General features: G+C 37.9%; 1 long non-coding RNA gene across 1 annotated transcript in view; it reads right to left on the bottom strand.

The window, feature by feature from the left end:
• The window catches only part of LOC126203251 (uncharacterized), a 29,210-nt gene extending 16,608 nt beyond the window's left edge, over window positions 1–12,602 (bottom strand). The window contains exon 1 of the long non-coding RNA XR_007540250.1: window positions 12,546–12,602. This is a non-coding gene — a long non-coding RNA (uncharacterized LOC126203251). The remainder of the gene's footprint in view (window positions 1–12,545) is intronic.
• Window positions 12,603–19,502: the final 6,900 nt, after the last annotated feature.

The following is a 19,502-nucleotide window of genomic DNA, read 5'->3' as shown; positions in this document are numbered from 1 at the left end:
TGAAGGTGGCAGGGGTAAAATACAGGGAGCGAAAGGCTATTTACAATTTGTACAGAAACCAGATGGCAGTTATAACAGTCAAGGGGCATGAAAGGGTAGTAGTGGTTGGGAAGGGAGTGAGACAGTGTTGCAACCTATCCCTGATGTTATTTAATCTGTATATTGAGCAAGCAGTAAAGGAAACGAAAGAAAAATTCAGGGTAGGAATTGAAATCCATGGAGAAGAAATAAAAACTTTGAGGTTTGCCAATGACATTGTAATTCTGTCAGAGATAGCAAAGGACCTGGAAGAACAGCTGAACGGAATGGACAGTGTCTTGAAAGGAGGATATAAGATGAACATCAACGAAAGCAAAACGAGGATAATGTAATGTAGTCGAATTAAGTTGGGTGATGCTGAAGGAATTAGATTAGGAAATGAGACGCTTAAAGTAGTAGATGAGTTTTGTTATTTGGGGAGCAAAAAAACTGATGAAGTTGAAGTACAGAGGATACAAAATGTAAACTAGCGATGGCCAGGAAAGCGTTTCTGAAGAAGAGAAATTTGTTAATTTCGAGTATAGATTTAAATGTCAGGAAGTCGTTTCTGAAAGTATTTGTATGGAGTGTAGCCATGTATGGAAGTGAAACGTGGCTGATAAATAGTTTGTACAAGAAGAGAATAGAAGCATTCTTAATCTGGTGCTACAGAAGAATGCTGAAGATTAGATGGACAAATCACATAACTAATGAGGAGGTACTGAATAGAATTGGAGAGAAGAGAGGTTTGTGGCACAACTTGACTAGAAGAAGGTATTGGTTGGTAGGACATGTTCTGAGGCATCTGGGGATCACCAATTGAGTATTGGAGGGCAAAAATCGTAGAGGGAGACCAAGAGATGAATACACTAAGCAGACTCACAGGGATGTAGGTTGCAGTAGTTACTTGGAGCCGAAGAAGTTTGCACAGGATAGAGTAGCATGGGGAGCGGCATCAAACCAGTCTCTGAACTAAAGACCACAACAACATTGTCAGTGTATATCAATGTGAATAAACAAAAAAATTTTCAGGCGTTGTGGATGTTTTCCATAACATATTTTGTGGTAAATGGCAGTTGCAATTCAGTTACTATAGCGCATATTATAAATAACATACCATGTTGGTTTTCTGTTTCAGCAAGCCTATATTATTGTTGTAAATTAACGCTATTTTCACTTTTGTTAGCACCCATAACCTCACAGAGGTTCCAGGAAATTGGTAACTTTCATAGCATGCTTTTCTGTTTCCTTAATAGAAAACTCATTTTCATACTAATTGCTTCAGTTCTTAAAGCGAATTAATACGTTTGGCCTAACAGCTCAGCAAAGTTATTTGAAAGTTATTTATGCACTGTTTTGCTAAACACTGGATCAATCACGAAACAGACCCACTGCGAATACAGTTCTTGAACACGGGATGAGAAATCGCCGTGACTACCGTCAAATTATTGGAAGCTGATGCAGACGGGTGTGTTGGAACAGATTTTATACGTGGACAAGGGAAAAAAAGCGTTTCCTGGGTGAAACTACACTTCCTCTGTGTTAAGTGACAGTATTCTTTCCTCGGAACTGTAAAACATGTCAATCCTTTGAATGGTAAAAGTTTTATATACCGGCGTAGACCTCCCCAACACTTTGGGAAGTGAAAGCCAGCAGAAAATAACGTGTTTCAGCAAGATCTTCGATGCGCAGCAACATGTACGCTGCATATTTTCATATGACAAAAATATAAACACAAATTCCACCAAATGCAGTACGTTAATTTCCAAAGCACTGAAATCGTGGTTGCAATCTGCTTTCGTCAGCCAATCATAGCGTCTGTCACATTACCTCACTAGCCAATGACAGTAGATATTCAGATCATAGGACACGTGATGTAGTCAGCAAATAGCAACATCACTGTTATGTAGTGCGAACACAAATAGGAAACCAAGCTTTCACATATAATATTGTCTTTTTTGCATGTGTTACCCTTTAAGGTAAATGAGGATGTAAATGTCTCTTCTTCTCCCCCTGAAATTTTTGTAAGTGTTTGGTCCTCAAAGTATTAAGTTATGGAAGGTAGTCAAACGCTCCGCGATTTGAGGAATAACGCTTCTCAAACTGCCATTCACAATATTTTCCCGCGACCTATTAGAAATAGGTTCTTTTGAGCAGTTGCCAGACAGCACCAGGGGTTACTGCGCATATGCAACTGTGATGAAGTAGGAAGCATGCTGTGGCCGACCTATGCTTCCGCAACTACCTTAGTCCCACACTTTTTTTTACACAGCCGCTTCCGCATTTTTATTTCGGATCTCTCAATAATGGCGGGGTTGTCGATGTGCGCTTACTGGACCAACGCACAGCTGCTGCGCAGTCGGGAGTTCGTTGAATGGGACGTACCGATTGTTCCGTTTATAGGATTATTACGCGGTGATGTCTGTCCATCACAGCAAAAAAGAAGCGTTTTCTCACTCGTCGGTCTACTTTGTGTTGTTGTATAACAATACTATATTGTACAGTGATTTTTAGTCAACAGTTTTGTAGTGTAATGTAAGATAAGAATGCAATAGTGAAAACAATAACAACTCTTAGTTGTAACTATTTCGTGGAGATTAATGACTTGTGTTTATACATCGAGAAATTTGCAGAATTTGAAAAGTTAGATGAACAAACTTCCAATGGAGGTGAAAACCAAAAGGTTAGACAATATTTATATAATAATGTAATTGGTACCAGTAACATAGTTAGATTATTATAGGGTGAGCTCTGTCCACTGCTGGTGCAAAGCTGTTTTATCCGAATGATTCACAATACGATAACATTTTAAAGAGCTCACCAAACCCTCTGGTTCTGGTAGTGCTGTCTATTCTCGTTGCTGCCAGCACTTCACGATATAAGAATATTACATCTGTGACACGGAATAAATACACCACTGTGGGATGTGAACTGCACAGGAGGGTATGTTTGCAGCACTGCACGAAAATTAAACTGGTTTTACCTGCCCCTCATTCAATCTGAGGTGAGCATTTTAAGAAGTTATCACAGTATATATAAAAACGTTTCTAAGAATTTTCTCTTTCATTTATCTACAGAAGAATCTGTAGAATGTTAATTTATTTATTACATTTTATTCTCCATGTTGTATACCAGGTGTCTGTAACTTCTGTACCAGCATCATTTCTAAAATAATCACTAATGGTGACAAATAAGTTACTGAAACCTAGTATGCAATATGAAGAATAAAATCCAGTATTTGTAAACTACTACTGAGAAACTGCAGCAACTGGTTCAGAAACGTTTCTTTTACAATTGTCGCTCTAGTTGGGTGCGCTGAAAATTATTGACTTGCTGCACGTAATAACTTAGAATTTTTACGAATTTAATTTCTTGTGGTATTTTACTCTTTTCATTGTGTGACTGTTATAGGTTCCTTTTCCTTCCGGCCAAAGATGCTAAGCAACAACTTACATTGCAACATAGTCTGCATGATTATAGGGATTCCTCACACCTAAAGTCTCAACAAGTGGATCATGTGATTACTGAAATGGCTGGCCTCCAGAATGTATCTTTTAATTTTGTTGAGGGTACCGACTTTCACTGAGTAATAAATGCTGCTCTTTCAAAGAATAAGTTCACAGGTCGTGATTTTTTTCCCTTCATATTTGTGTCATAGCATTTACAATAAGCGGGTAAGAAAAATCAAAAATTTACTTGTAGAATTTGAAAAAAATATCTTTAACAACTGACAAATGGTCTGATTTACATTCTGAAACTTCATAACTTAGTTTGATTTCTCATTATACAAGGGTGATTTGAAAAGTTCTCGGAATGGAAAAAAAAGTACTTACATCACTGAAACATTTTTTTTATTTTTTAGTGTATTCTCCTTGTAGATTAATGCACTTGGTATAACGATGTTCCAGTGCCTTGATCCCATCTCGAAAATGAGTTTCCTCCAGGCCTGCACAATAGTTGTCTACTCCAGCCATCAATTCTTCATTTGAAGTGAATCTTCATCCACCAAGAATAATTTTCAATTTTGGGAAGTAATGGGAGTCTGACGGAGCCATATTGGGTGAATAAGGCAATGTTGCAACAATTCAGACCTTAGTTCGTGTAATTTTGCTATGGTGATGGCTCGTGTGTGTGGGCACGCGTCAAGAATAGCGGCACCCATGTTGCAGATAATTTTTTCATTTCTAATTGTTCAGTTAAAATGTGATATACCCTTTCAGACGACATCTGGTAAGCGTGAGCAATTTCACGCACTTTCAATCGGCGATCCTCCTTGACCATTTTGTGCACTTTTGCAGTGATTTCTGGAGTAGTGACACATCTTGGCCGACCGCTGCGTGAATCATCATCCTCCCAACGAAATTTAAAATAAATTGTCCACTTGGTAACAGTTGAATATGAAGGAGCAGAGTCCCCCAGTGTATTCTGGAAATTGGCGTGAATGTCCTTTGCTTTCGTACATGTCTTTGCTTAGTACTTAATCACTGTTCAAATCTCTTTTTTCATTCTCTGCAGATCACTACCCAGGAACAACAACAGAGCCACATTACCACCACAGCTCTCTTCCAAGAGCACTCACATGGCAAGTGTTTACAGGCAACAGTCCAATTAATATCACGTGAACAACTTGTTGCGATAGTACCTGCCGACCTCTTGTTGTGATTCTGAGAACTTTTCATACCACCCTCGTATTTCAACGGATTTTCACAAGATGTCTATAATTTTGAAATGTGAAGTCATGACTGGGCGCCATACTGGTGACGCAATATCGACAAAATCTGAAACGATACTTCAAGAATGGAGCATAAATCATCAGGCAGTGTGTTGTATTGTTCGTGACATTGGTTCTAACATGATTAAGCCATTGCAGTTGTCTGTCTTTCATTATGTGAATTGTGTAACACATCACATTCAACCTTGTATTTGAGCTGCTGTGGAATCACAGGAGTACCTACAACTTAACTGCTAAATTGAGAAAAATCGCCATCCATTTCCATCGTACTTGGTCACACAAGCCAAGAAGGCAAAATTTCAAAGGGGAGCCTTAATCAACCTGTTTTATCTGTTATTCAGAATTTCCCAGCTTGGTACATATTGTTAAATATATATAAAAATGAATTTTAGTTTTATAGTATATCTTTAGTGTAAGTATTGTGTGTTTTGTTATGAAAATCCTTTCTGCTAATTTAATTTATTTTATTTCCAATTGGAATAGCATGTTCTATATGATGGAGCAATTTTAAAAACTCAAGGGTTCGCTAATTTTGCACTTACGTTCAAATCCAATTACAATGATCTCCACTGACGACTGGATAAATCTTCAAAAATTTGTAGAAGTAATGAAAACTTCCGAAGAAATTACTAGAAGCTTAGGCAGTTCTCAAGTGAGAATTTCATCAGTCATACTGCAAATTCAAGTTCTTGTCACCACTTTACAGCAAGATGAAACAAAAACTGATATGGGGTTGCTTTGTACCACTTTATTGTCAAAAATTTGCTTTTGAGCAAAATGAGATACTTGTAGTTAGAATTTTTAGATGAAATTTATTTGTAAACCTCCAGAAGGATTTAGGAACATGATTAATGAGTCATATTTTCGAAAAATGAAATTTGTTTTATATTGTACTAAAAAATGGTGCAAAGCTACCCACTGGAAGGGGCTGCTTTCCACTAACATAACTTTGCTTTTACTTTATGAGATATGGTGCACTATTTGACCGTCTGAGTCATACATTGTACCTTAAAATCAACAAGTAATCAACGTATTATGTTTCAGGTTAAATAGTGCTTTATTTTTAAAATCAAAATGTCTTTTATAAATACAAAAATAATGTTATAAGTTGATACAGTAAGAAAAATATGGTTAACTTATTTGGCATCATAACACAAATATCTATGTAAACAATTAGGCAGACCACTTCATATCAATTTATGGGTCGGAATACAAGCCTCTCCTAGATATTTGCTTGGGAGGATTAATTCCTCCAAGTACATCCTCCCCTTGGTACTCCATTATGTCATCCCTTTCTGGCCATTTCCATGATTTGGTGAATTGTTGCATTGCTTTGATAACTACACAGTCTTCTTTAACTTTCAGTTTCTGCCCAGGAAATATTTCACCTTCATACTGGAGGACAACAAATTCCCCAAACATCCTCATGAAAAGTTTCTAGCGGCTGATGGTGACGTCTGAATTGCAGTAGATGAGTACGAAGTAGAACCATGACTTGCATGGGCAATGCTTTTACCTGCTTGTACTTGTATTCGCTTCCTGTCATAACTAGACTTTCATTTCTCTTCTAGGTATTTAGTGAAACTCGTTTCAACGTCCTCTGCATTGAAACTTGATGTTGGTAGTTGTACTAATAGGGGTGCAACAGTGCATGGGTATATTCCACACTTTAAGAAAACAGATTTCAAAATTGCTGGAAAATCCGGTTTTTTAAAGCACAGTATTTTTTTTATTTCGTTTGGGCTGTCTTTGTACTGGGATAAAATACATTTCCACTTTCTCTTCAACGGTCCAAAGAAAGAAACATCTAAGGGCTGTGTAAGATGAGTACTATTGGGGGGGAGGGGGAGGGCACACACAAAATAGATTTCATTTTGCAGCCATAAATTTAGCACATTTTGCATGATGTGTGACGATAAATTATCTCCTATCACCACTTTCTTCCCCTCTAACTGTTTAAGTCTTGGAAACAACATAGACTGGAACCAATCAAAAAATGTTACAAGAGTTAAACCACCCACTTGGTGTGTTGTGCCTGGCACCTTTTGGCCCAATTTCAGTCCATGTACTCCACATTTGGGCAGCCTTATATACAAGATAACGAGGAAGAAGATCTCCAGCTGCGTTGCAATAGTACATCAAGGAAATTCTAGTTTTTGATGTGTTTCATAGTATCATTCCCCTCGGTAGACACTTTCTTCTGACCATGAGGATTATCACTCAAGTTCGTTTCATCACAGTTCCAGATGTTCTGTTTTGGAACATCTTTCTCAGTTTCATATATAGTCTTGCAGAACTTGTGCACTAATTCCAGCTCTTGTTTTCTTATATATATATATATATATATATATATATATATATATATATATATATATATATATATATATATATATATATATATATATATATTTGCAGCAAAGTGGGCAGACATGCACTGATGCCATTTCATAAAAGATTTAATCCAATCATTACTTCATAAGCTGTTTTTGAACTGGGGCATATACCTTCCCCTGGCTTTCAAGCAATACTTAACAATATGCTCCAGGTCGAATTGATCGACTGGGAACCCAAAATTACTCAATTTTATAATACAATCAACAAACAGTTCCTCTTCTTGAGGTGAAAAACAAGTGGTTTTCCTGGCTTCTTGGAGTGTTTGCTCTTCAGTTTATAATTAATTGTCCTCCTGAGGATTTTGAAATAAGCTTCAGCGGCCTTCTAGATCATTTTTCCACTTCTTACTGCTTCAAGACACACTTCCATTTTTTCCTGTGAGTAGTTATTATACTGTCCGGAACCTAAGCAGCATTTGTATACCCTTGGCATGACTGAAGTGAGAAACAGACAACAAATCTAAACAATTCAAATAAGTTAAATTATACAATTTAAAGTTTTAGAATGTTTCTCTAATGATAATGACACAATTTAATAATATAAAACCAAATGGCGATAACATAATCTAATTAACTGGTGCAATGTAATCCCATATTAGCCTTGAATATGTCTTGGTGACAATATTGTTCTCAGGCACGAAATACTTTCACATGAGATTAACAAACTATATCAGACACTGTGAATACATAAATAAAAAGTAATTTGATATGAATCTTACATTCTTGTTAAGCATGCTGGTTGTGATGGAATATAATTAATTTCACTTATATTTCACTCACTGGATAAGTTCACCAACTCCAACAATGAAGATATTCGTTGTCGTCGATTATTGCTGACACAATGCATTTGCATGCCATCTATCGCCGAAAGGGGAAAACAAATTGATTTAGTTCCCTCGGTCGTCACAAGCGTCTTACAAATAGTTCTCTAATAATGGTGCAAAGCTACCCCTCAGATGCAAAGTAACTCCAGCTTACGGTACATCATCAGAAGATATAAAGAACTGACCAAAAACTATAATTTCATAATTGCAGCGTATTTAGACTTGTATCGCAAGTCAAAATTTTTCAAAGGCTTCGTCACAGAGCAAGATAAGTGCCAAATACTTAATTTGATGATGATGAAAGATATCCAAACTCACCTCAAATGACTGCATACCTAATAGCTCTAAAAGCGGCCGATTTGAAATTGAAAATCAGCCTTACAAACGTTAGAATTCACGTTAAATATGAACGAAGATCAGCCAGACCACTATGCAAAACGAAAATGACAATTTGCTTTTGATGCTAAAAGCAAACCTACGGGAGTACAAAAAGGAAATAAGACTTCCTGTAAAAGACGATCCGCTAATGTGATAGAAATCAAATGGAAGCAAGTACCAATATCTATTAGCACTCACTCGCCAATATTTGTCATTTCCTCCTAGTACCGTAGCCAGTCAACAATTATTCAGTGGAGCTGGCCTCATATATGAAGAACATCGAAATAAACTACAGGGTGAAAAAGTTGCAAAATTACTCTTTGTTAAATGTAATCTGCCACTGATAAATTCTGAGTATTAATATAATTAAAAATAGGTAAAGAATTGTTAGTTTTCTTAACCCTTCACTGCGTTGCTTTGCAGATGTGCAAAGCAAAGTTTCAAATCTCTTTCCGCCGTTGTTCTTGAAGTTTAACGCTTGAAACTGCTTTGCTGTGTTGTCTTATGAGGGTAACTGATAAGATTATGCCCCTAGAATGTGCTATTGAGTGTATGACGCGACAATGTGTGTTGCTGTGAGTAGCATTGTAAGTCAGGCTGACATTGCTCTCTTTCGGCGGTGATTGTCAGTAGTTGAAAGGAAGAACACGTGAATGCAAAAAATTTGTAGTGCTTCTACAACCTTTGTAGAGTTTTCTGCTCCATTCATCTTGTATTTCTGCTAATAAATATGTGAGTAGTATACAAATCAATTTCGTTTGCATATGTGCAGTAGTGCGTAATAATACTTCTATCCACTGTAACGTCTATGAGCAAAAGACATTATGTAGCAAAAATAAAACAAAATTGTATCATATTTTGTTATTGTATGGAATTATGTATTTTTTTATTATTATTATTTATTTTAGATAATATCTGTGTCGGCGAGTACTGAAACCGCACAGACGATAAATATCATACAAAGATGAAAAAATACGACTAGTATAAATAATACAGAACGAACATTAATTTCTTTGTCTTCTTCTTGGAGTTACGGGAGTAAGATAGCCTGTGACGCTGTAGTAAATGCTAACGTAGTTTTCTTTTGTCATGGTCGATAGATGTACGCCATTACGTACTCATTTTAAAAGGTGTGTATTAGTTAACATATTTGAATGTTTTGAATAGAGTTATTTAATGAAACCTTGCATTATTATCTGTAGTAGCTTGCTTGGAATATTATCCCATCCTTTTGAGACATTTTCAGTTATTTAAATATTATCCGTGGTGCAGAGCTGCGCTACGTACGAACGAGCCACTGCCGCGGCGCATTCAAACTGCATTAAAAGAAATCTATCATACCGCAAAGAAGCGGGAAGGTAATAGTGAAATAAAATCATCTCTTTCAGCTTCCGGACTTGCAGAGCAGAGGAGCAGATTTTGTGATGTGTTTTACAGGTTGACGCGGGCTGCTGATAATGTATTACTAACAGTACAAAAGAGATAATTTACCTTCGTAACATAACAGGAATTTTGCTGTGCTTAGTTCTGGTCTGGCAAACCTTATAGTAAAAACGTGTTTTTCTCCGACAATAGTCTCATGTTCTTGTGCTAGTCGTGGTAATTATTGGTGTTTTATTCTTAACAAAAATCCACTGCAAAATTTTGATGTTGAACAATCTTTGCGAACTGTAACATCAGTATTCATAAAAAAGTAATTTTCATTTTCAATAACGATAAAGTAGGGAAGATATGTTGACTTTTATAGTGAGTTACAGTAACGAAAAATGTTCCTTTAATAGAAAGCCAGATACAGAACAATAAGAACCCAATATATTCTGTTTTGTGGAAAATTAATGATTATAAAGAAATTCATGGCACAGCATTACTAAAAGGTATTTCGCGGCTCTTTTCGTATATGCGTTGTTACGCAAATAATAATAGTAATAATCACAATAATAAAACAAAGCAAAAATAATAGAAAAGAGTTTTACGAAGTGAAACCACAATCGAACGATGAGAACGCAGCGTTTCCTTCTTTCTGATTTTTTCTAGTTTATCGTGATAGTTCGAGTGCTGTAATGGAGTCATTCTCATATTTCGACAATGGACGACGTAAAGTGATGACGTATGAAGAATTCATGTCCCTAGAATGCCCTTCTGGCAGTGAAGATGGGTTAGTTTTTGACGATTCAGATGAAGACCCGACAATAAACGTAAATGATATGGAATCTGCAGATAGTGATAGCGAGCCTGAGGCTACTGTAGTTAATACACATAATTCAAATAATTATTGTTTGAAGGATGATGAGAATGAAGCTGTCGCTGATGCACAGGTACCACAAGCTTTTGCATATGTGCAAAGTGTTACTGACAAAAACTGCTTTCTTGCATTCCATAGTGTTTAAGACAAGTGTCCTTCATTAATTTTCGAATATGTCATTAATTCTTTCATATCTGTTGTTAATTTGACATGAAAAAAAATATTTTTTACAGTTAACCTTTTTGTGTGAAAAACACACGATTTTGCATATGTGCAAAGTATCACTTATGAGTGTATATGGTAAGTTTCCAACAGTTTTGCATAAATGCAAACTGAATAAAAATAAATTTTTTTCTGAATTAAAAACATCTTATTTTTTTTTCAACATTTTTCCTAACATCCTTGAACAATTTGAAGTACAAAAAAAATATTTTAACTTCTAAAAAAAAGTGTATAATGAAGGGTTAATATATAAATTTCAGCTTCTGCATCCGTTTCTGATTCTGCTAAAATTGGCTTTTGACATCTGTATCCATTTCTGCTTTTGCTATCATACTTCCAACGCATCACTACGTGGTATTTGCTCTGTTCATAACATTTCGTCGCATTTCTGATTGGAATCAGACGTGACCATGTATATAGCACTGCGGCATGTTGTTCGTAGGGGACACGCGGCGTTGCTACACACACACACACACACACACACACACACACACACACAAAAGGCGCCTCCTGTCTGGTAGACTGTAGAAATGATGATGATTAGGACAACACAACACACAGTCCCTGAGTGAAGAAAATCTCCGTCCCAGCCGGGAATCGAACCCGAGCCCTTAGGATTGACATTCTGTCGCGCTGACCACGCAGCTACCGAGGCGGGCGTTGCTGTACCTAATGCAATTGTTTTATTATATCCTATCCAGATAAGAAATGCAAAATTAGAAAGCAGTGTTTCGCACAATATTCATTCCAAAACTATTCTCTACAACTTAAAAAAGAACGTGGTGACTTTAACAGATTTTTTTATTAATATTCCGCAGTACTTTATGTAACATTTCCAATAAAGTTTACATCGACACAACATTGCCAAAAGCTATAAGCAGAAAAATTAAACAACCAGTTGTTTGTATACACTAGAACTAAGAATATTAAGCTTTTTGTGACTTTTTCAAACTGAAATTAACAAGGATACTTGTGAAGCCAAGAAATTGTATAAGTGGCAGTTTATATTCTACTCTAGGAGCAAATATAAATCTTTGGGGGGGGGGGGGGTTACGATGATAAAACATGGTGCGCTGCCAGTCTACAATTTACTGAAGACTGATGTTTTGTCAGTTTAAGGCGTGAGCGACACAAATTAAGAAATAACGTCAAACTTAGAGGAGATACCAGTCAATTGTTATAACATTTATTGTGGTCGAAAAGTATTGTTTTTCACAGAAGGCAGAGTTCTGCTACGGCTTTTCACCGTGGTTTTCGCAAAGCCAATTTTCTTGGAGTGCCATTGCTGTATTATCTCATGTTTGGTTCTTTATTATGGCATAATGACAGAAGATAAAAACGTGCATTTGAAATTCAGCGAACAGATGAAATTAGCTAATACGGTGGAATGAAACATTCCCTTTCAAATAATTTTACTGCTTCTGCGGAAAAATATTAATAAGTGCCAAATTTCTTTAGCACTTTCATTGTTCTGCAAAGCGATTAATGCTTGGTTGCCAATTACGTGGAAATAAAATCAGGAAACAAAGTAATAACATGTTTTAATCTTCCGTAATTATGAGTGTCTTAATTCATTTCATAGCTCCCAGCCACAGAAATGTCTTGTTTCCATTTGACATGAGAGCTGTAAACGAAGAGAGAACTGCAAAATCACGAAATGTAAACGCAGGTCTTGTAGAGACTACTCTTCACTACTACTGTGACTGCTCTGCGCATGCGTGAATCTGGTAACTCACCTACACCAAAAAATTTTTTTCCGGGTAGCATCCGGCTGGTTGCAATTTCTGCTTTAGGCATGACATCCACACTTCAACTAGCGAGAGAAGGTGCTGCTCATACGCGACTTCAGCTCCGCATGAACCCTGCTGGCAACTGCTCAAACGAATCTAATTTAAATAGTTGTGATGTCACACTCACCGAAAGCAGTTTGTTGTTATGAAGTATTGCATAGTTTAGTCCTAAAGCCGTTTAAGAACTTTGCTATCGGCGGATGCTTTGTGCTCACCGTGTTTTGTTGTTGTAAATGGCGCATTTTCTTTGCAACTCAAATTTTACTTTGATGTTTATCTCTCGTTTATGGTTTATTGCTACAGTATTATTCGGCAACGGCAGATTAAAGTAATATTCTTCGTCGGAGTATGAGCCGTTACAAGTCGAAATTACAAAAACTAAAACAATGAAAAATTCCTGGGGCATATATGCCCTGTGGAAGGGCTACCAAGGGTTGTGTGCCAGATACCAAACGATTTAAGTTTGTCAAGACTTGCAGCTCTCAAATACTGAAGAAAAGAAATTTTAACTCAAACTGCTGCTTATTTACTGACTGGTTAGTTTCACGCTCTACCCATTTTCACAGACCATGTGTAATCCAATTAGAGCAAATTTTCTGGTGTGTATAAAATATCGTTGCTATGTGGATCACATCATGCTGGTTAATGAAGATAATGAGATACATTTAAATGTGATGACATAAATAGAACTGTCCACAGCAGCCAAATATGAGTGCGTCACTTATGAAAATGGGTAAAGCCAAAAACTAATCAGCCAGTAAATAAACAGTAGCTTTCGTGTTACATGTCTTTCCTTCCATAAATACCAAAGGTACGTCAAGCACTATCCACTCATTTTGACTCATCTCCTCTATGGGAAGTACTGAATCCATCACAACTCATCCACTTTACTGTGAGTGGCTTATCAGTGATAGTGCAAGCTACCCTGTCAAGGGCGACAGGAAACCAAGTCAATGGCCCGAGACACTGACCAAACTTCAGGAATTTTCTACGGTTCAACCCGCTACCCTATGACAACTGCGCAGTCAGTGGCCAATGTTCGAGACATTTCCGCATGACACAAAAACAAGACTTCTTCACATAATCAGCTCCAGACAGCTGCTTTTAAACCCCCATGGCCAGCCCATCACTGTTGAACAGCTGAGCAGTAGCATAATGTCTAGCCAGTGCTGGGCAGCACCATATCAATGACACTGCCACCACCGCCACTGGGGCTCAAACTTCTATTCACCACTTGACCGCTTTGGTGCCAGGACAGCTGAGCACTCTTCACAGGACTACAATGTTGGGGTCCAGCCATCCCCACACCTGCTGAGATTGAAACGGAGGACTCCTTTGCTCTGAGCCACTGGGGAGTGAACACCAGTTGCCATATTAACGGTGACAGCAGCCAATGTTGGACCATCAAGCCATGGACATATAACAGTAGACTTCCCTGGACAGCAGCATTGGCAGGACGCGGCGGACAGTGTTGTGCTAGGTGGTCAACACACTGGAGACATCGTGTTGGTATATTTCCTGCACTCCCCAGGATTCAATACTAATAGCACTGAAGACTAATGGGAGTAATAATCTGCAATAAAAAGTTACTTGTATCCATGAACTTTCTCCTTTGCTGCTCCCACAGCCATCTCAGGTGGAGAACAATCTAGGCACCCTTTATACTTGGTGTCAGAAGTGTGCATTCTTCTACACCAATATAAATGTCAGCAAATGACTGAAAGGAACCCCAAGTGCACTCAGTACATAGGCCTGGGGGGCCTCATTCAACATGAGTGACTATTATGGTAGCAATTTATGGAACATGTTGCAACCAACAGTGGATTGTGGCACACAGAGGAACAAACAATGCCTGTCATCTGAACTTTGAGGTCCTACTTGGATCAATCCAGCGACTGGCAGAGAAGACTGAGAATACCAGCCTTGCTCAGGGAGTTCCAACAAAGCTCATGATGAGCAGCATTATCCAGGAACCGATCGTGACCTCCACGTTCCAAGTCTAGGGAAGGCTTGATACAGAGGCTTCAAATGTTCTGAGTGAGCAAAGCAGTACAGTGGTTCAAACCCACATCCGTCCATCTACACTTAGGTTTTCCGTAATTTTCCTAAATCACTCAAGGAAAATGTTGGGATGGTTCCTTTCAAAGGGCACACCCAATATCCTTCTCCATCCTTCGCACAATCCGAGCTTGTGCTCTGTCTCTAATGACCTCGATGTCAACGAGATGTTAAACTCAATCTTCCTACCAGATGTTCTGTGGCAAGCTAGGATGTGACTTCATGCACTTGTACTGTAGGAGTCACGTGCAGTACACAACAAAGGCTGCTACCTATGTAGCTAATTGGGTTTGGCATGCAGACAAGGGTTTTCCAGATTAGGTTACCCATCGTCCACAACAGATAACAATAGCTGTAGGTGATGAGGAAGTGTCAGCATAAAATCCAAAGAGATGCCCTGGGTGAGCGTATTAATGTCCTAGTGATCAGCTGCTGAAGCATTCACAACAAAGTGCCACAGTCTGAACTTCTCATGACACTAGGTACACAAAGTTGGTTAAAACTCAAAATTGATGGCAATGATAATTTTTGAGAAAATTTTAAGTGCATATTGAAAGAATAAAATGTTAAATAGAGGTGTTATAAGGATTGCCAGAATTCTGATGCTAAGTGATTGATTCCAGTAATCTATGAGAAAATTTTACGCATCACTGCATCAGTTGGGAAACCGTCTTGTCAGTGCCATGGGCAACAAGGTCCACTGGCGAATGACCATGAGATGGCCGGACGTGCTGCATGAACAGCTGTGAATGGCCCATGCAACAAGAGAAAGAAAAACGAGAAGATATACTGCACAAAGGACAAGAAGCAACATCTCAAGAATGAAGTAGGAAAAGCCATTGTTTTCATTTGATGTGAGAACTACAAAAAGACAAGGAGACAGAAAAATCAATGAACGTAAACGTGAGTCATGTGGAGACTAACCCTCGCCTCTGCAACTCAAAGTGAATTTGGCAACTTGGGTGAGTCAGAAAAAATGTTCTGGGTTGCCTATAGCTGCTTGTCGCTACTGCTGAAACAGCTAATAGCCAGAAGTGGAAGAAGGTACTGCTCATTAGCGACTTAACTGCATGTGCATGAACCCGCTGGCAAGATCTCAAATGAATGTAATGTAAACAGTTGTGATGTCACGATCATTGGATATACCGTAGTTTGTCGTTATGAAGTATTGCATAGTCTTCATCCTAAAGCCTTTGTTTGCTAATGGCAGACACTTGTGTGTGCACTGTGTTGTAAATGACGCATATCCTTTGCAACATAAATTTTATTTTTTCCTCTTCTACATTATTTATTGCTGCAGTAGTGATACACAGTAAAATTATTTGTTAGATTATCATTTCTTACCAGTCAAAATTATAAAAATTTAGCTGAAAACTAATACCATGAAAAATTCCTGTGTTTTTTTTCCATTTTTCTCCCAGATGAAAAAATTCTTGAGTTCTTCCTGGATTTCCTAGTTGTCCAAGGGCGTTTTGATTTTTTTATTTACACATCAAGTTGACCAAATTGAGGAGCAAATCTCCAAGGTCATGGAACATGTCAGTACATGAAATTACAACAGAAAAGTGTTAACCGATAAAAATAAATGTTTATGAACCTGAAAAATGTCAGTCCATAAGTTTAAGTACACACAGTCAACAATACAACAAGAATCAGCTTAATTTTTCAAGGAACTCCTCGACAGAATAGGAGGAGTAACCCAAGAGTAAACTCTTCAGTTTTGATTTGAAAGCACGTGGATTACAGCTAAGATTTTTGAATTCAAGTGGTAGCTTACTGAAAATGGATGCAGCAGTATACTGCACAGCTTTTTACACATGAGTTAAGGAAGTCCGATCCAAATGCAGGTTTGATTTCTGCCGAGTATTAACCGAGTGAAAGCTGCTTATTCTTGAGAATAAGCTAATATTGTTAACAAGAAATTACAGTAAGGAATAAACAAAGTTGTTGTGACTTACCAAACGAAAGCGCTGGCAGGTTGATAGACACACAAACAAACACAAACATACACACAAAATTCAAGCTTTCACAACCAACAGTTGCTTCATCAGGAAAGAGGGAAGGAGCAGGAAAGACGAAAGGATGTGGGTTTTAAGGGAGAGGGTAAGCAGTCATTCCAATCCCGGGAGCGCAAAGACTTACCTTAGGGGAGAAAAAGGACAGGTATACACTCGCACACACACACATATCCATACACACAGACACAAGCAGACATTTGTAAAGGCAAAGAGTTTGGGCAGAGATGAGGCCAATGTCAAAATACCCAGACTCATGAGCAGGGGTCAACAAGTAGTTTGTGAACTTACACCACTTATTGTCTAAACTGCCCATTTCTGAGCCAAAAATATCCTTTTAGAATGGGAAGAATTACGCCAAAATATACCACCATACGACATAAGCGAACGAAAATGAGCAAAGTAGATTAATTTTTTGTTGAACGATCACTCACTCCTGATACCGTTCGAATAGTAAAAATGGCAGTATTAAGTCTGAACAAGATCCTGAACGTGGGTTTTCCATGACAGTTTACTATCTATCTGAACACTTAGAAATTTGAGCTGTGCAGTTTCACTAATCATATGCCCGTTCTGTGAAACTAAAATGTCAGGTTTTGTTGAATTGTGTGTTAGAAACTGTAAAAACTGAGTCTTACTGTGATTTAGTGTTAGTTTATTTTCTACAAGCCATGAACTTAGGTCATGAACTGTGCTTTTTGAAATTCAGCCAATGTTGCACACAACATCCTTTACTACCAAACTAGTGTCATCAGCAAACAGAAATATTTTGGAATTACCTGTAATACTAGAGGGCATGTCATTTATATAAATAAGGAACAGGAGTGGCCCCCAACACTGATCCCTGGGGCACCTCCCCACTTGACCGTACCCCACTCAGACCCCACATCACAGTCGTTATCAACATTGCGAATAATGACCTTTTGCTGCCTGTTGCTAAAGTAAGAGGTGAACCAATTGTAAGCTACTCCCTGTATTCCGTAATGGTCCAACTTCTGGAGCAATATTTTGTGATAAACACAATCAAATGCCTTAGTTAAATCAAAAAACTTGCCTAGTGTTTAAAACATTTTTGTTTAGCCCATCCAGTACCTCACAGAAAAAAGAGAATTTTCAGTTGTTAAACGACTTCTAAAGCCGAACTCTACATTTGATAGCAAATCGTGTGATATGAAATGATCACTTATCCTTACATACACAGCCTTTTCAATAACTTTTGCAAACACTGATGGCATAGAAATAGGTCTAAAATTATCTACATTATCCCTTTCTCCCTCTGTATCAAGTGGCTTTACTACTGAGTACTTTAATCACTCACGAAACTGACTACCGTATTTACTCGAATCTAAGCCGCACCTGAAAAATGAGACTCAAAATAAAGGGAAAAAAAATTTCCCGAATCTAAGCCGCAACTGAAATTTGAGGCTCGAAATTCAAGGGGAGAGAAAAGTTTTAGGCCGCACCTCCAAATCGAAACAAAGTTGGTCCAATGTAATATGAGACACAATTTAGGTCGAATGAAAGACGATACAGCTACAGTAGTTTGGTTCGAGTCGTAAGCTTAGCAGTTAAGCTTTACCAGGTAGCCATTGCTATGCGTCAGGCACTCCGTCCGTATTTATACGGGTACCCTTCCTTTTTCACGTGCTTCGTCTGGTTGGAATCGATTGCTTATTTTGCTTTGATCTGATAAGTGCCGTTTTCTTTGTTATAGGTGTTTACGTCACTTTAAGCTGAAAATGCATTACTGTACTGTGTCATGCATTGTTTGTCGCATTTTGATAGTGCGTGTTTACGGCCTGTCGCTGCTCGCGGCATGACTTGCTTTTGTGCGCACTACCGCCGCTTTAAAAAATCGTCTCATTAGCGAAACAATGGCAAGAGACTGCTATTTGTTGTTACTTACACTGCTGCTTTCTTTGATAATGATCAACAAGAACCAAATAATGGACTGCGTATGATAGAACATGTTCTGAACGGGAGTTCAGCGAAAATTTTTTGAAAATCTTTGCAGCCGCTTCTTTAGTACATCAAATTCTGCACAGAAATTAGTCATCTTACATTTAAAATTTAGTCAGTTGCCGTGCTTCATTTCTGACTGTATCACTATTAGGCATAAGAATAATACGAATATAAACATGACACGATACGTATATTCTTCCGTGTTTGCTGTTGTCTCACTCTAGTTTCGTAGTTCATTAGGCAGACAGGATTTAAATGAGATAGCAGCAAACACGAAAGAATACATGGCAAAATGTTTATATTCGTATTATTCTTATGGTGAACAGAATACTGCATGTGATTCACATTTCATCAGGTTCCTATTAGCAACCATCTCTTCTCACAGGTAGGAAAAAACTCGGAACGTAGAGTTGGCGATATTGACAAACATCTCTAACAGTCTTGTCTGTCGTCTTTTCGTAGTACATTGAAGTTCTGCTACATTCGAAGACGAACAATACGGAATTTGTATTTACTTCGTTGGATAATGTATGAAAATGCAGTGGTCGAAATTTGGGGCGGAGAAAAAAAAGCTCGTCTACTACCTTTTTTTTTTAAATTTATTTACTGATGCAGAGGTTTTGGCGCCAGTATTTATCTTTGTGCCCACAAAGCATGCTTGTGTAGCGCTACATATATTCGACGGCAGAAGTTAGTTGTGGCGGCACCTATCAACATTTTTCAGAACTTCCGCTTGCTTTGCACTCGATTCTAAGCGAGCAGGCGGTTTTTTGGATTACAAAAACCGGAAAAAAAGTGCGGCTTAGATTCGAGTAAATACGGTATTCCTAACGGAAAAAATTACAAATATGGCTAAATACAGGGCTAA

Source organism: Schistocerca nitens, chromosome 9, assembly GCF_023898315.1.
Source record: "Schistocerca nitens isolate TAMUIC-IGC-003100 chromosome 9, iqSchNite1.1, whole genome shotgun sequence".
NCBI lineage: Eukaryota > Metazoa > Arthropoda > Insecta > Orthoptera > Acrididae > Schistocerca > Schistocerca nitens.
Note: the sequence above shows the minus strand (reverse complement) of the source record. Positions and strands in the feature narration are given on the sequence as shown.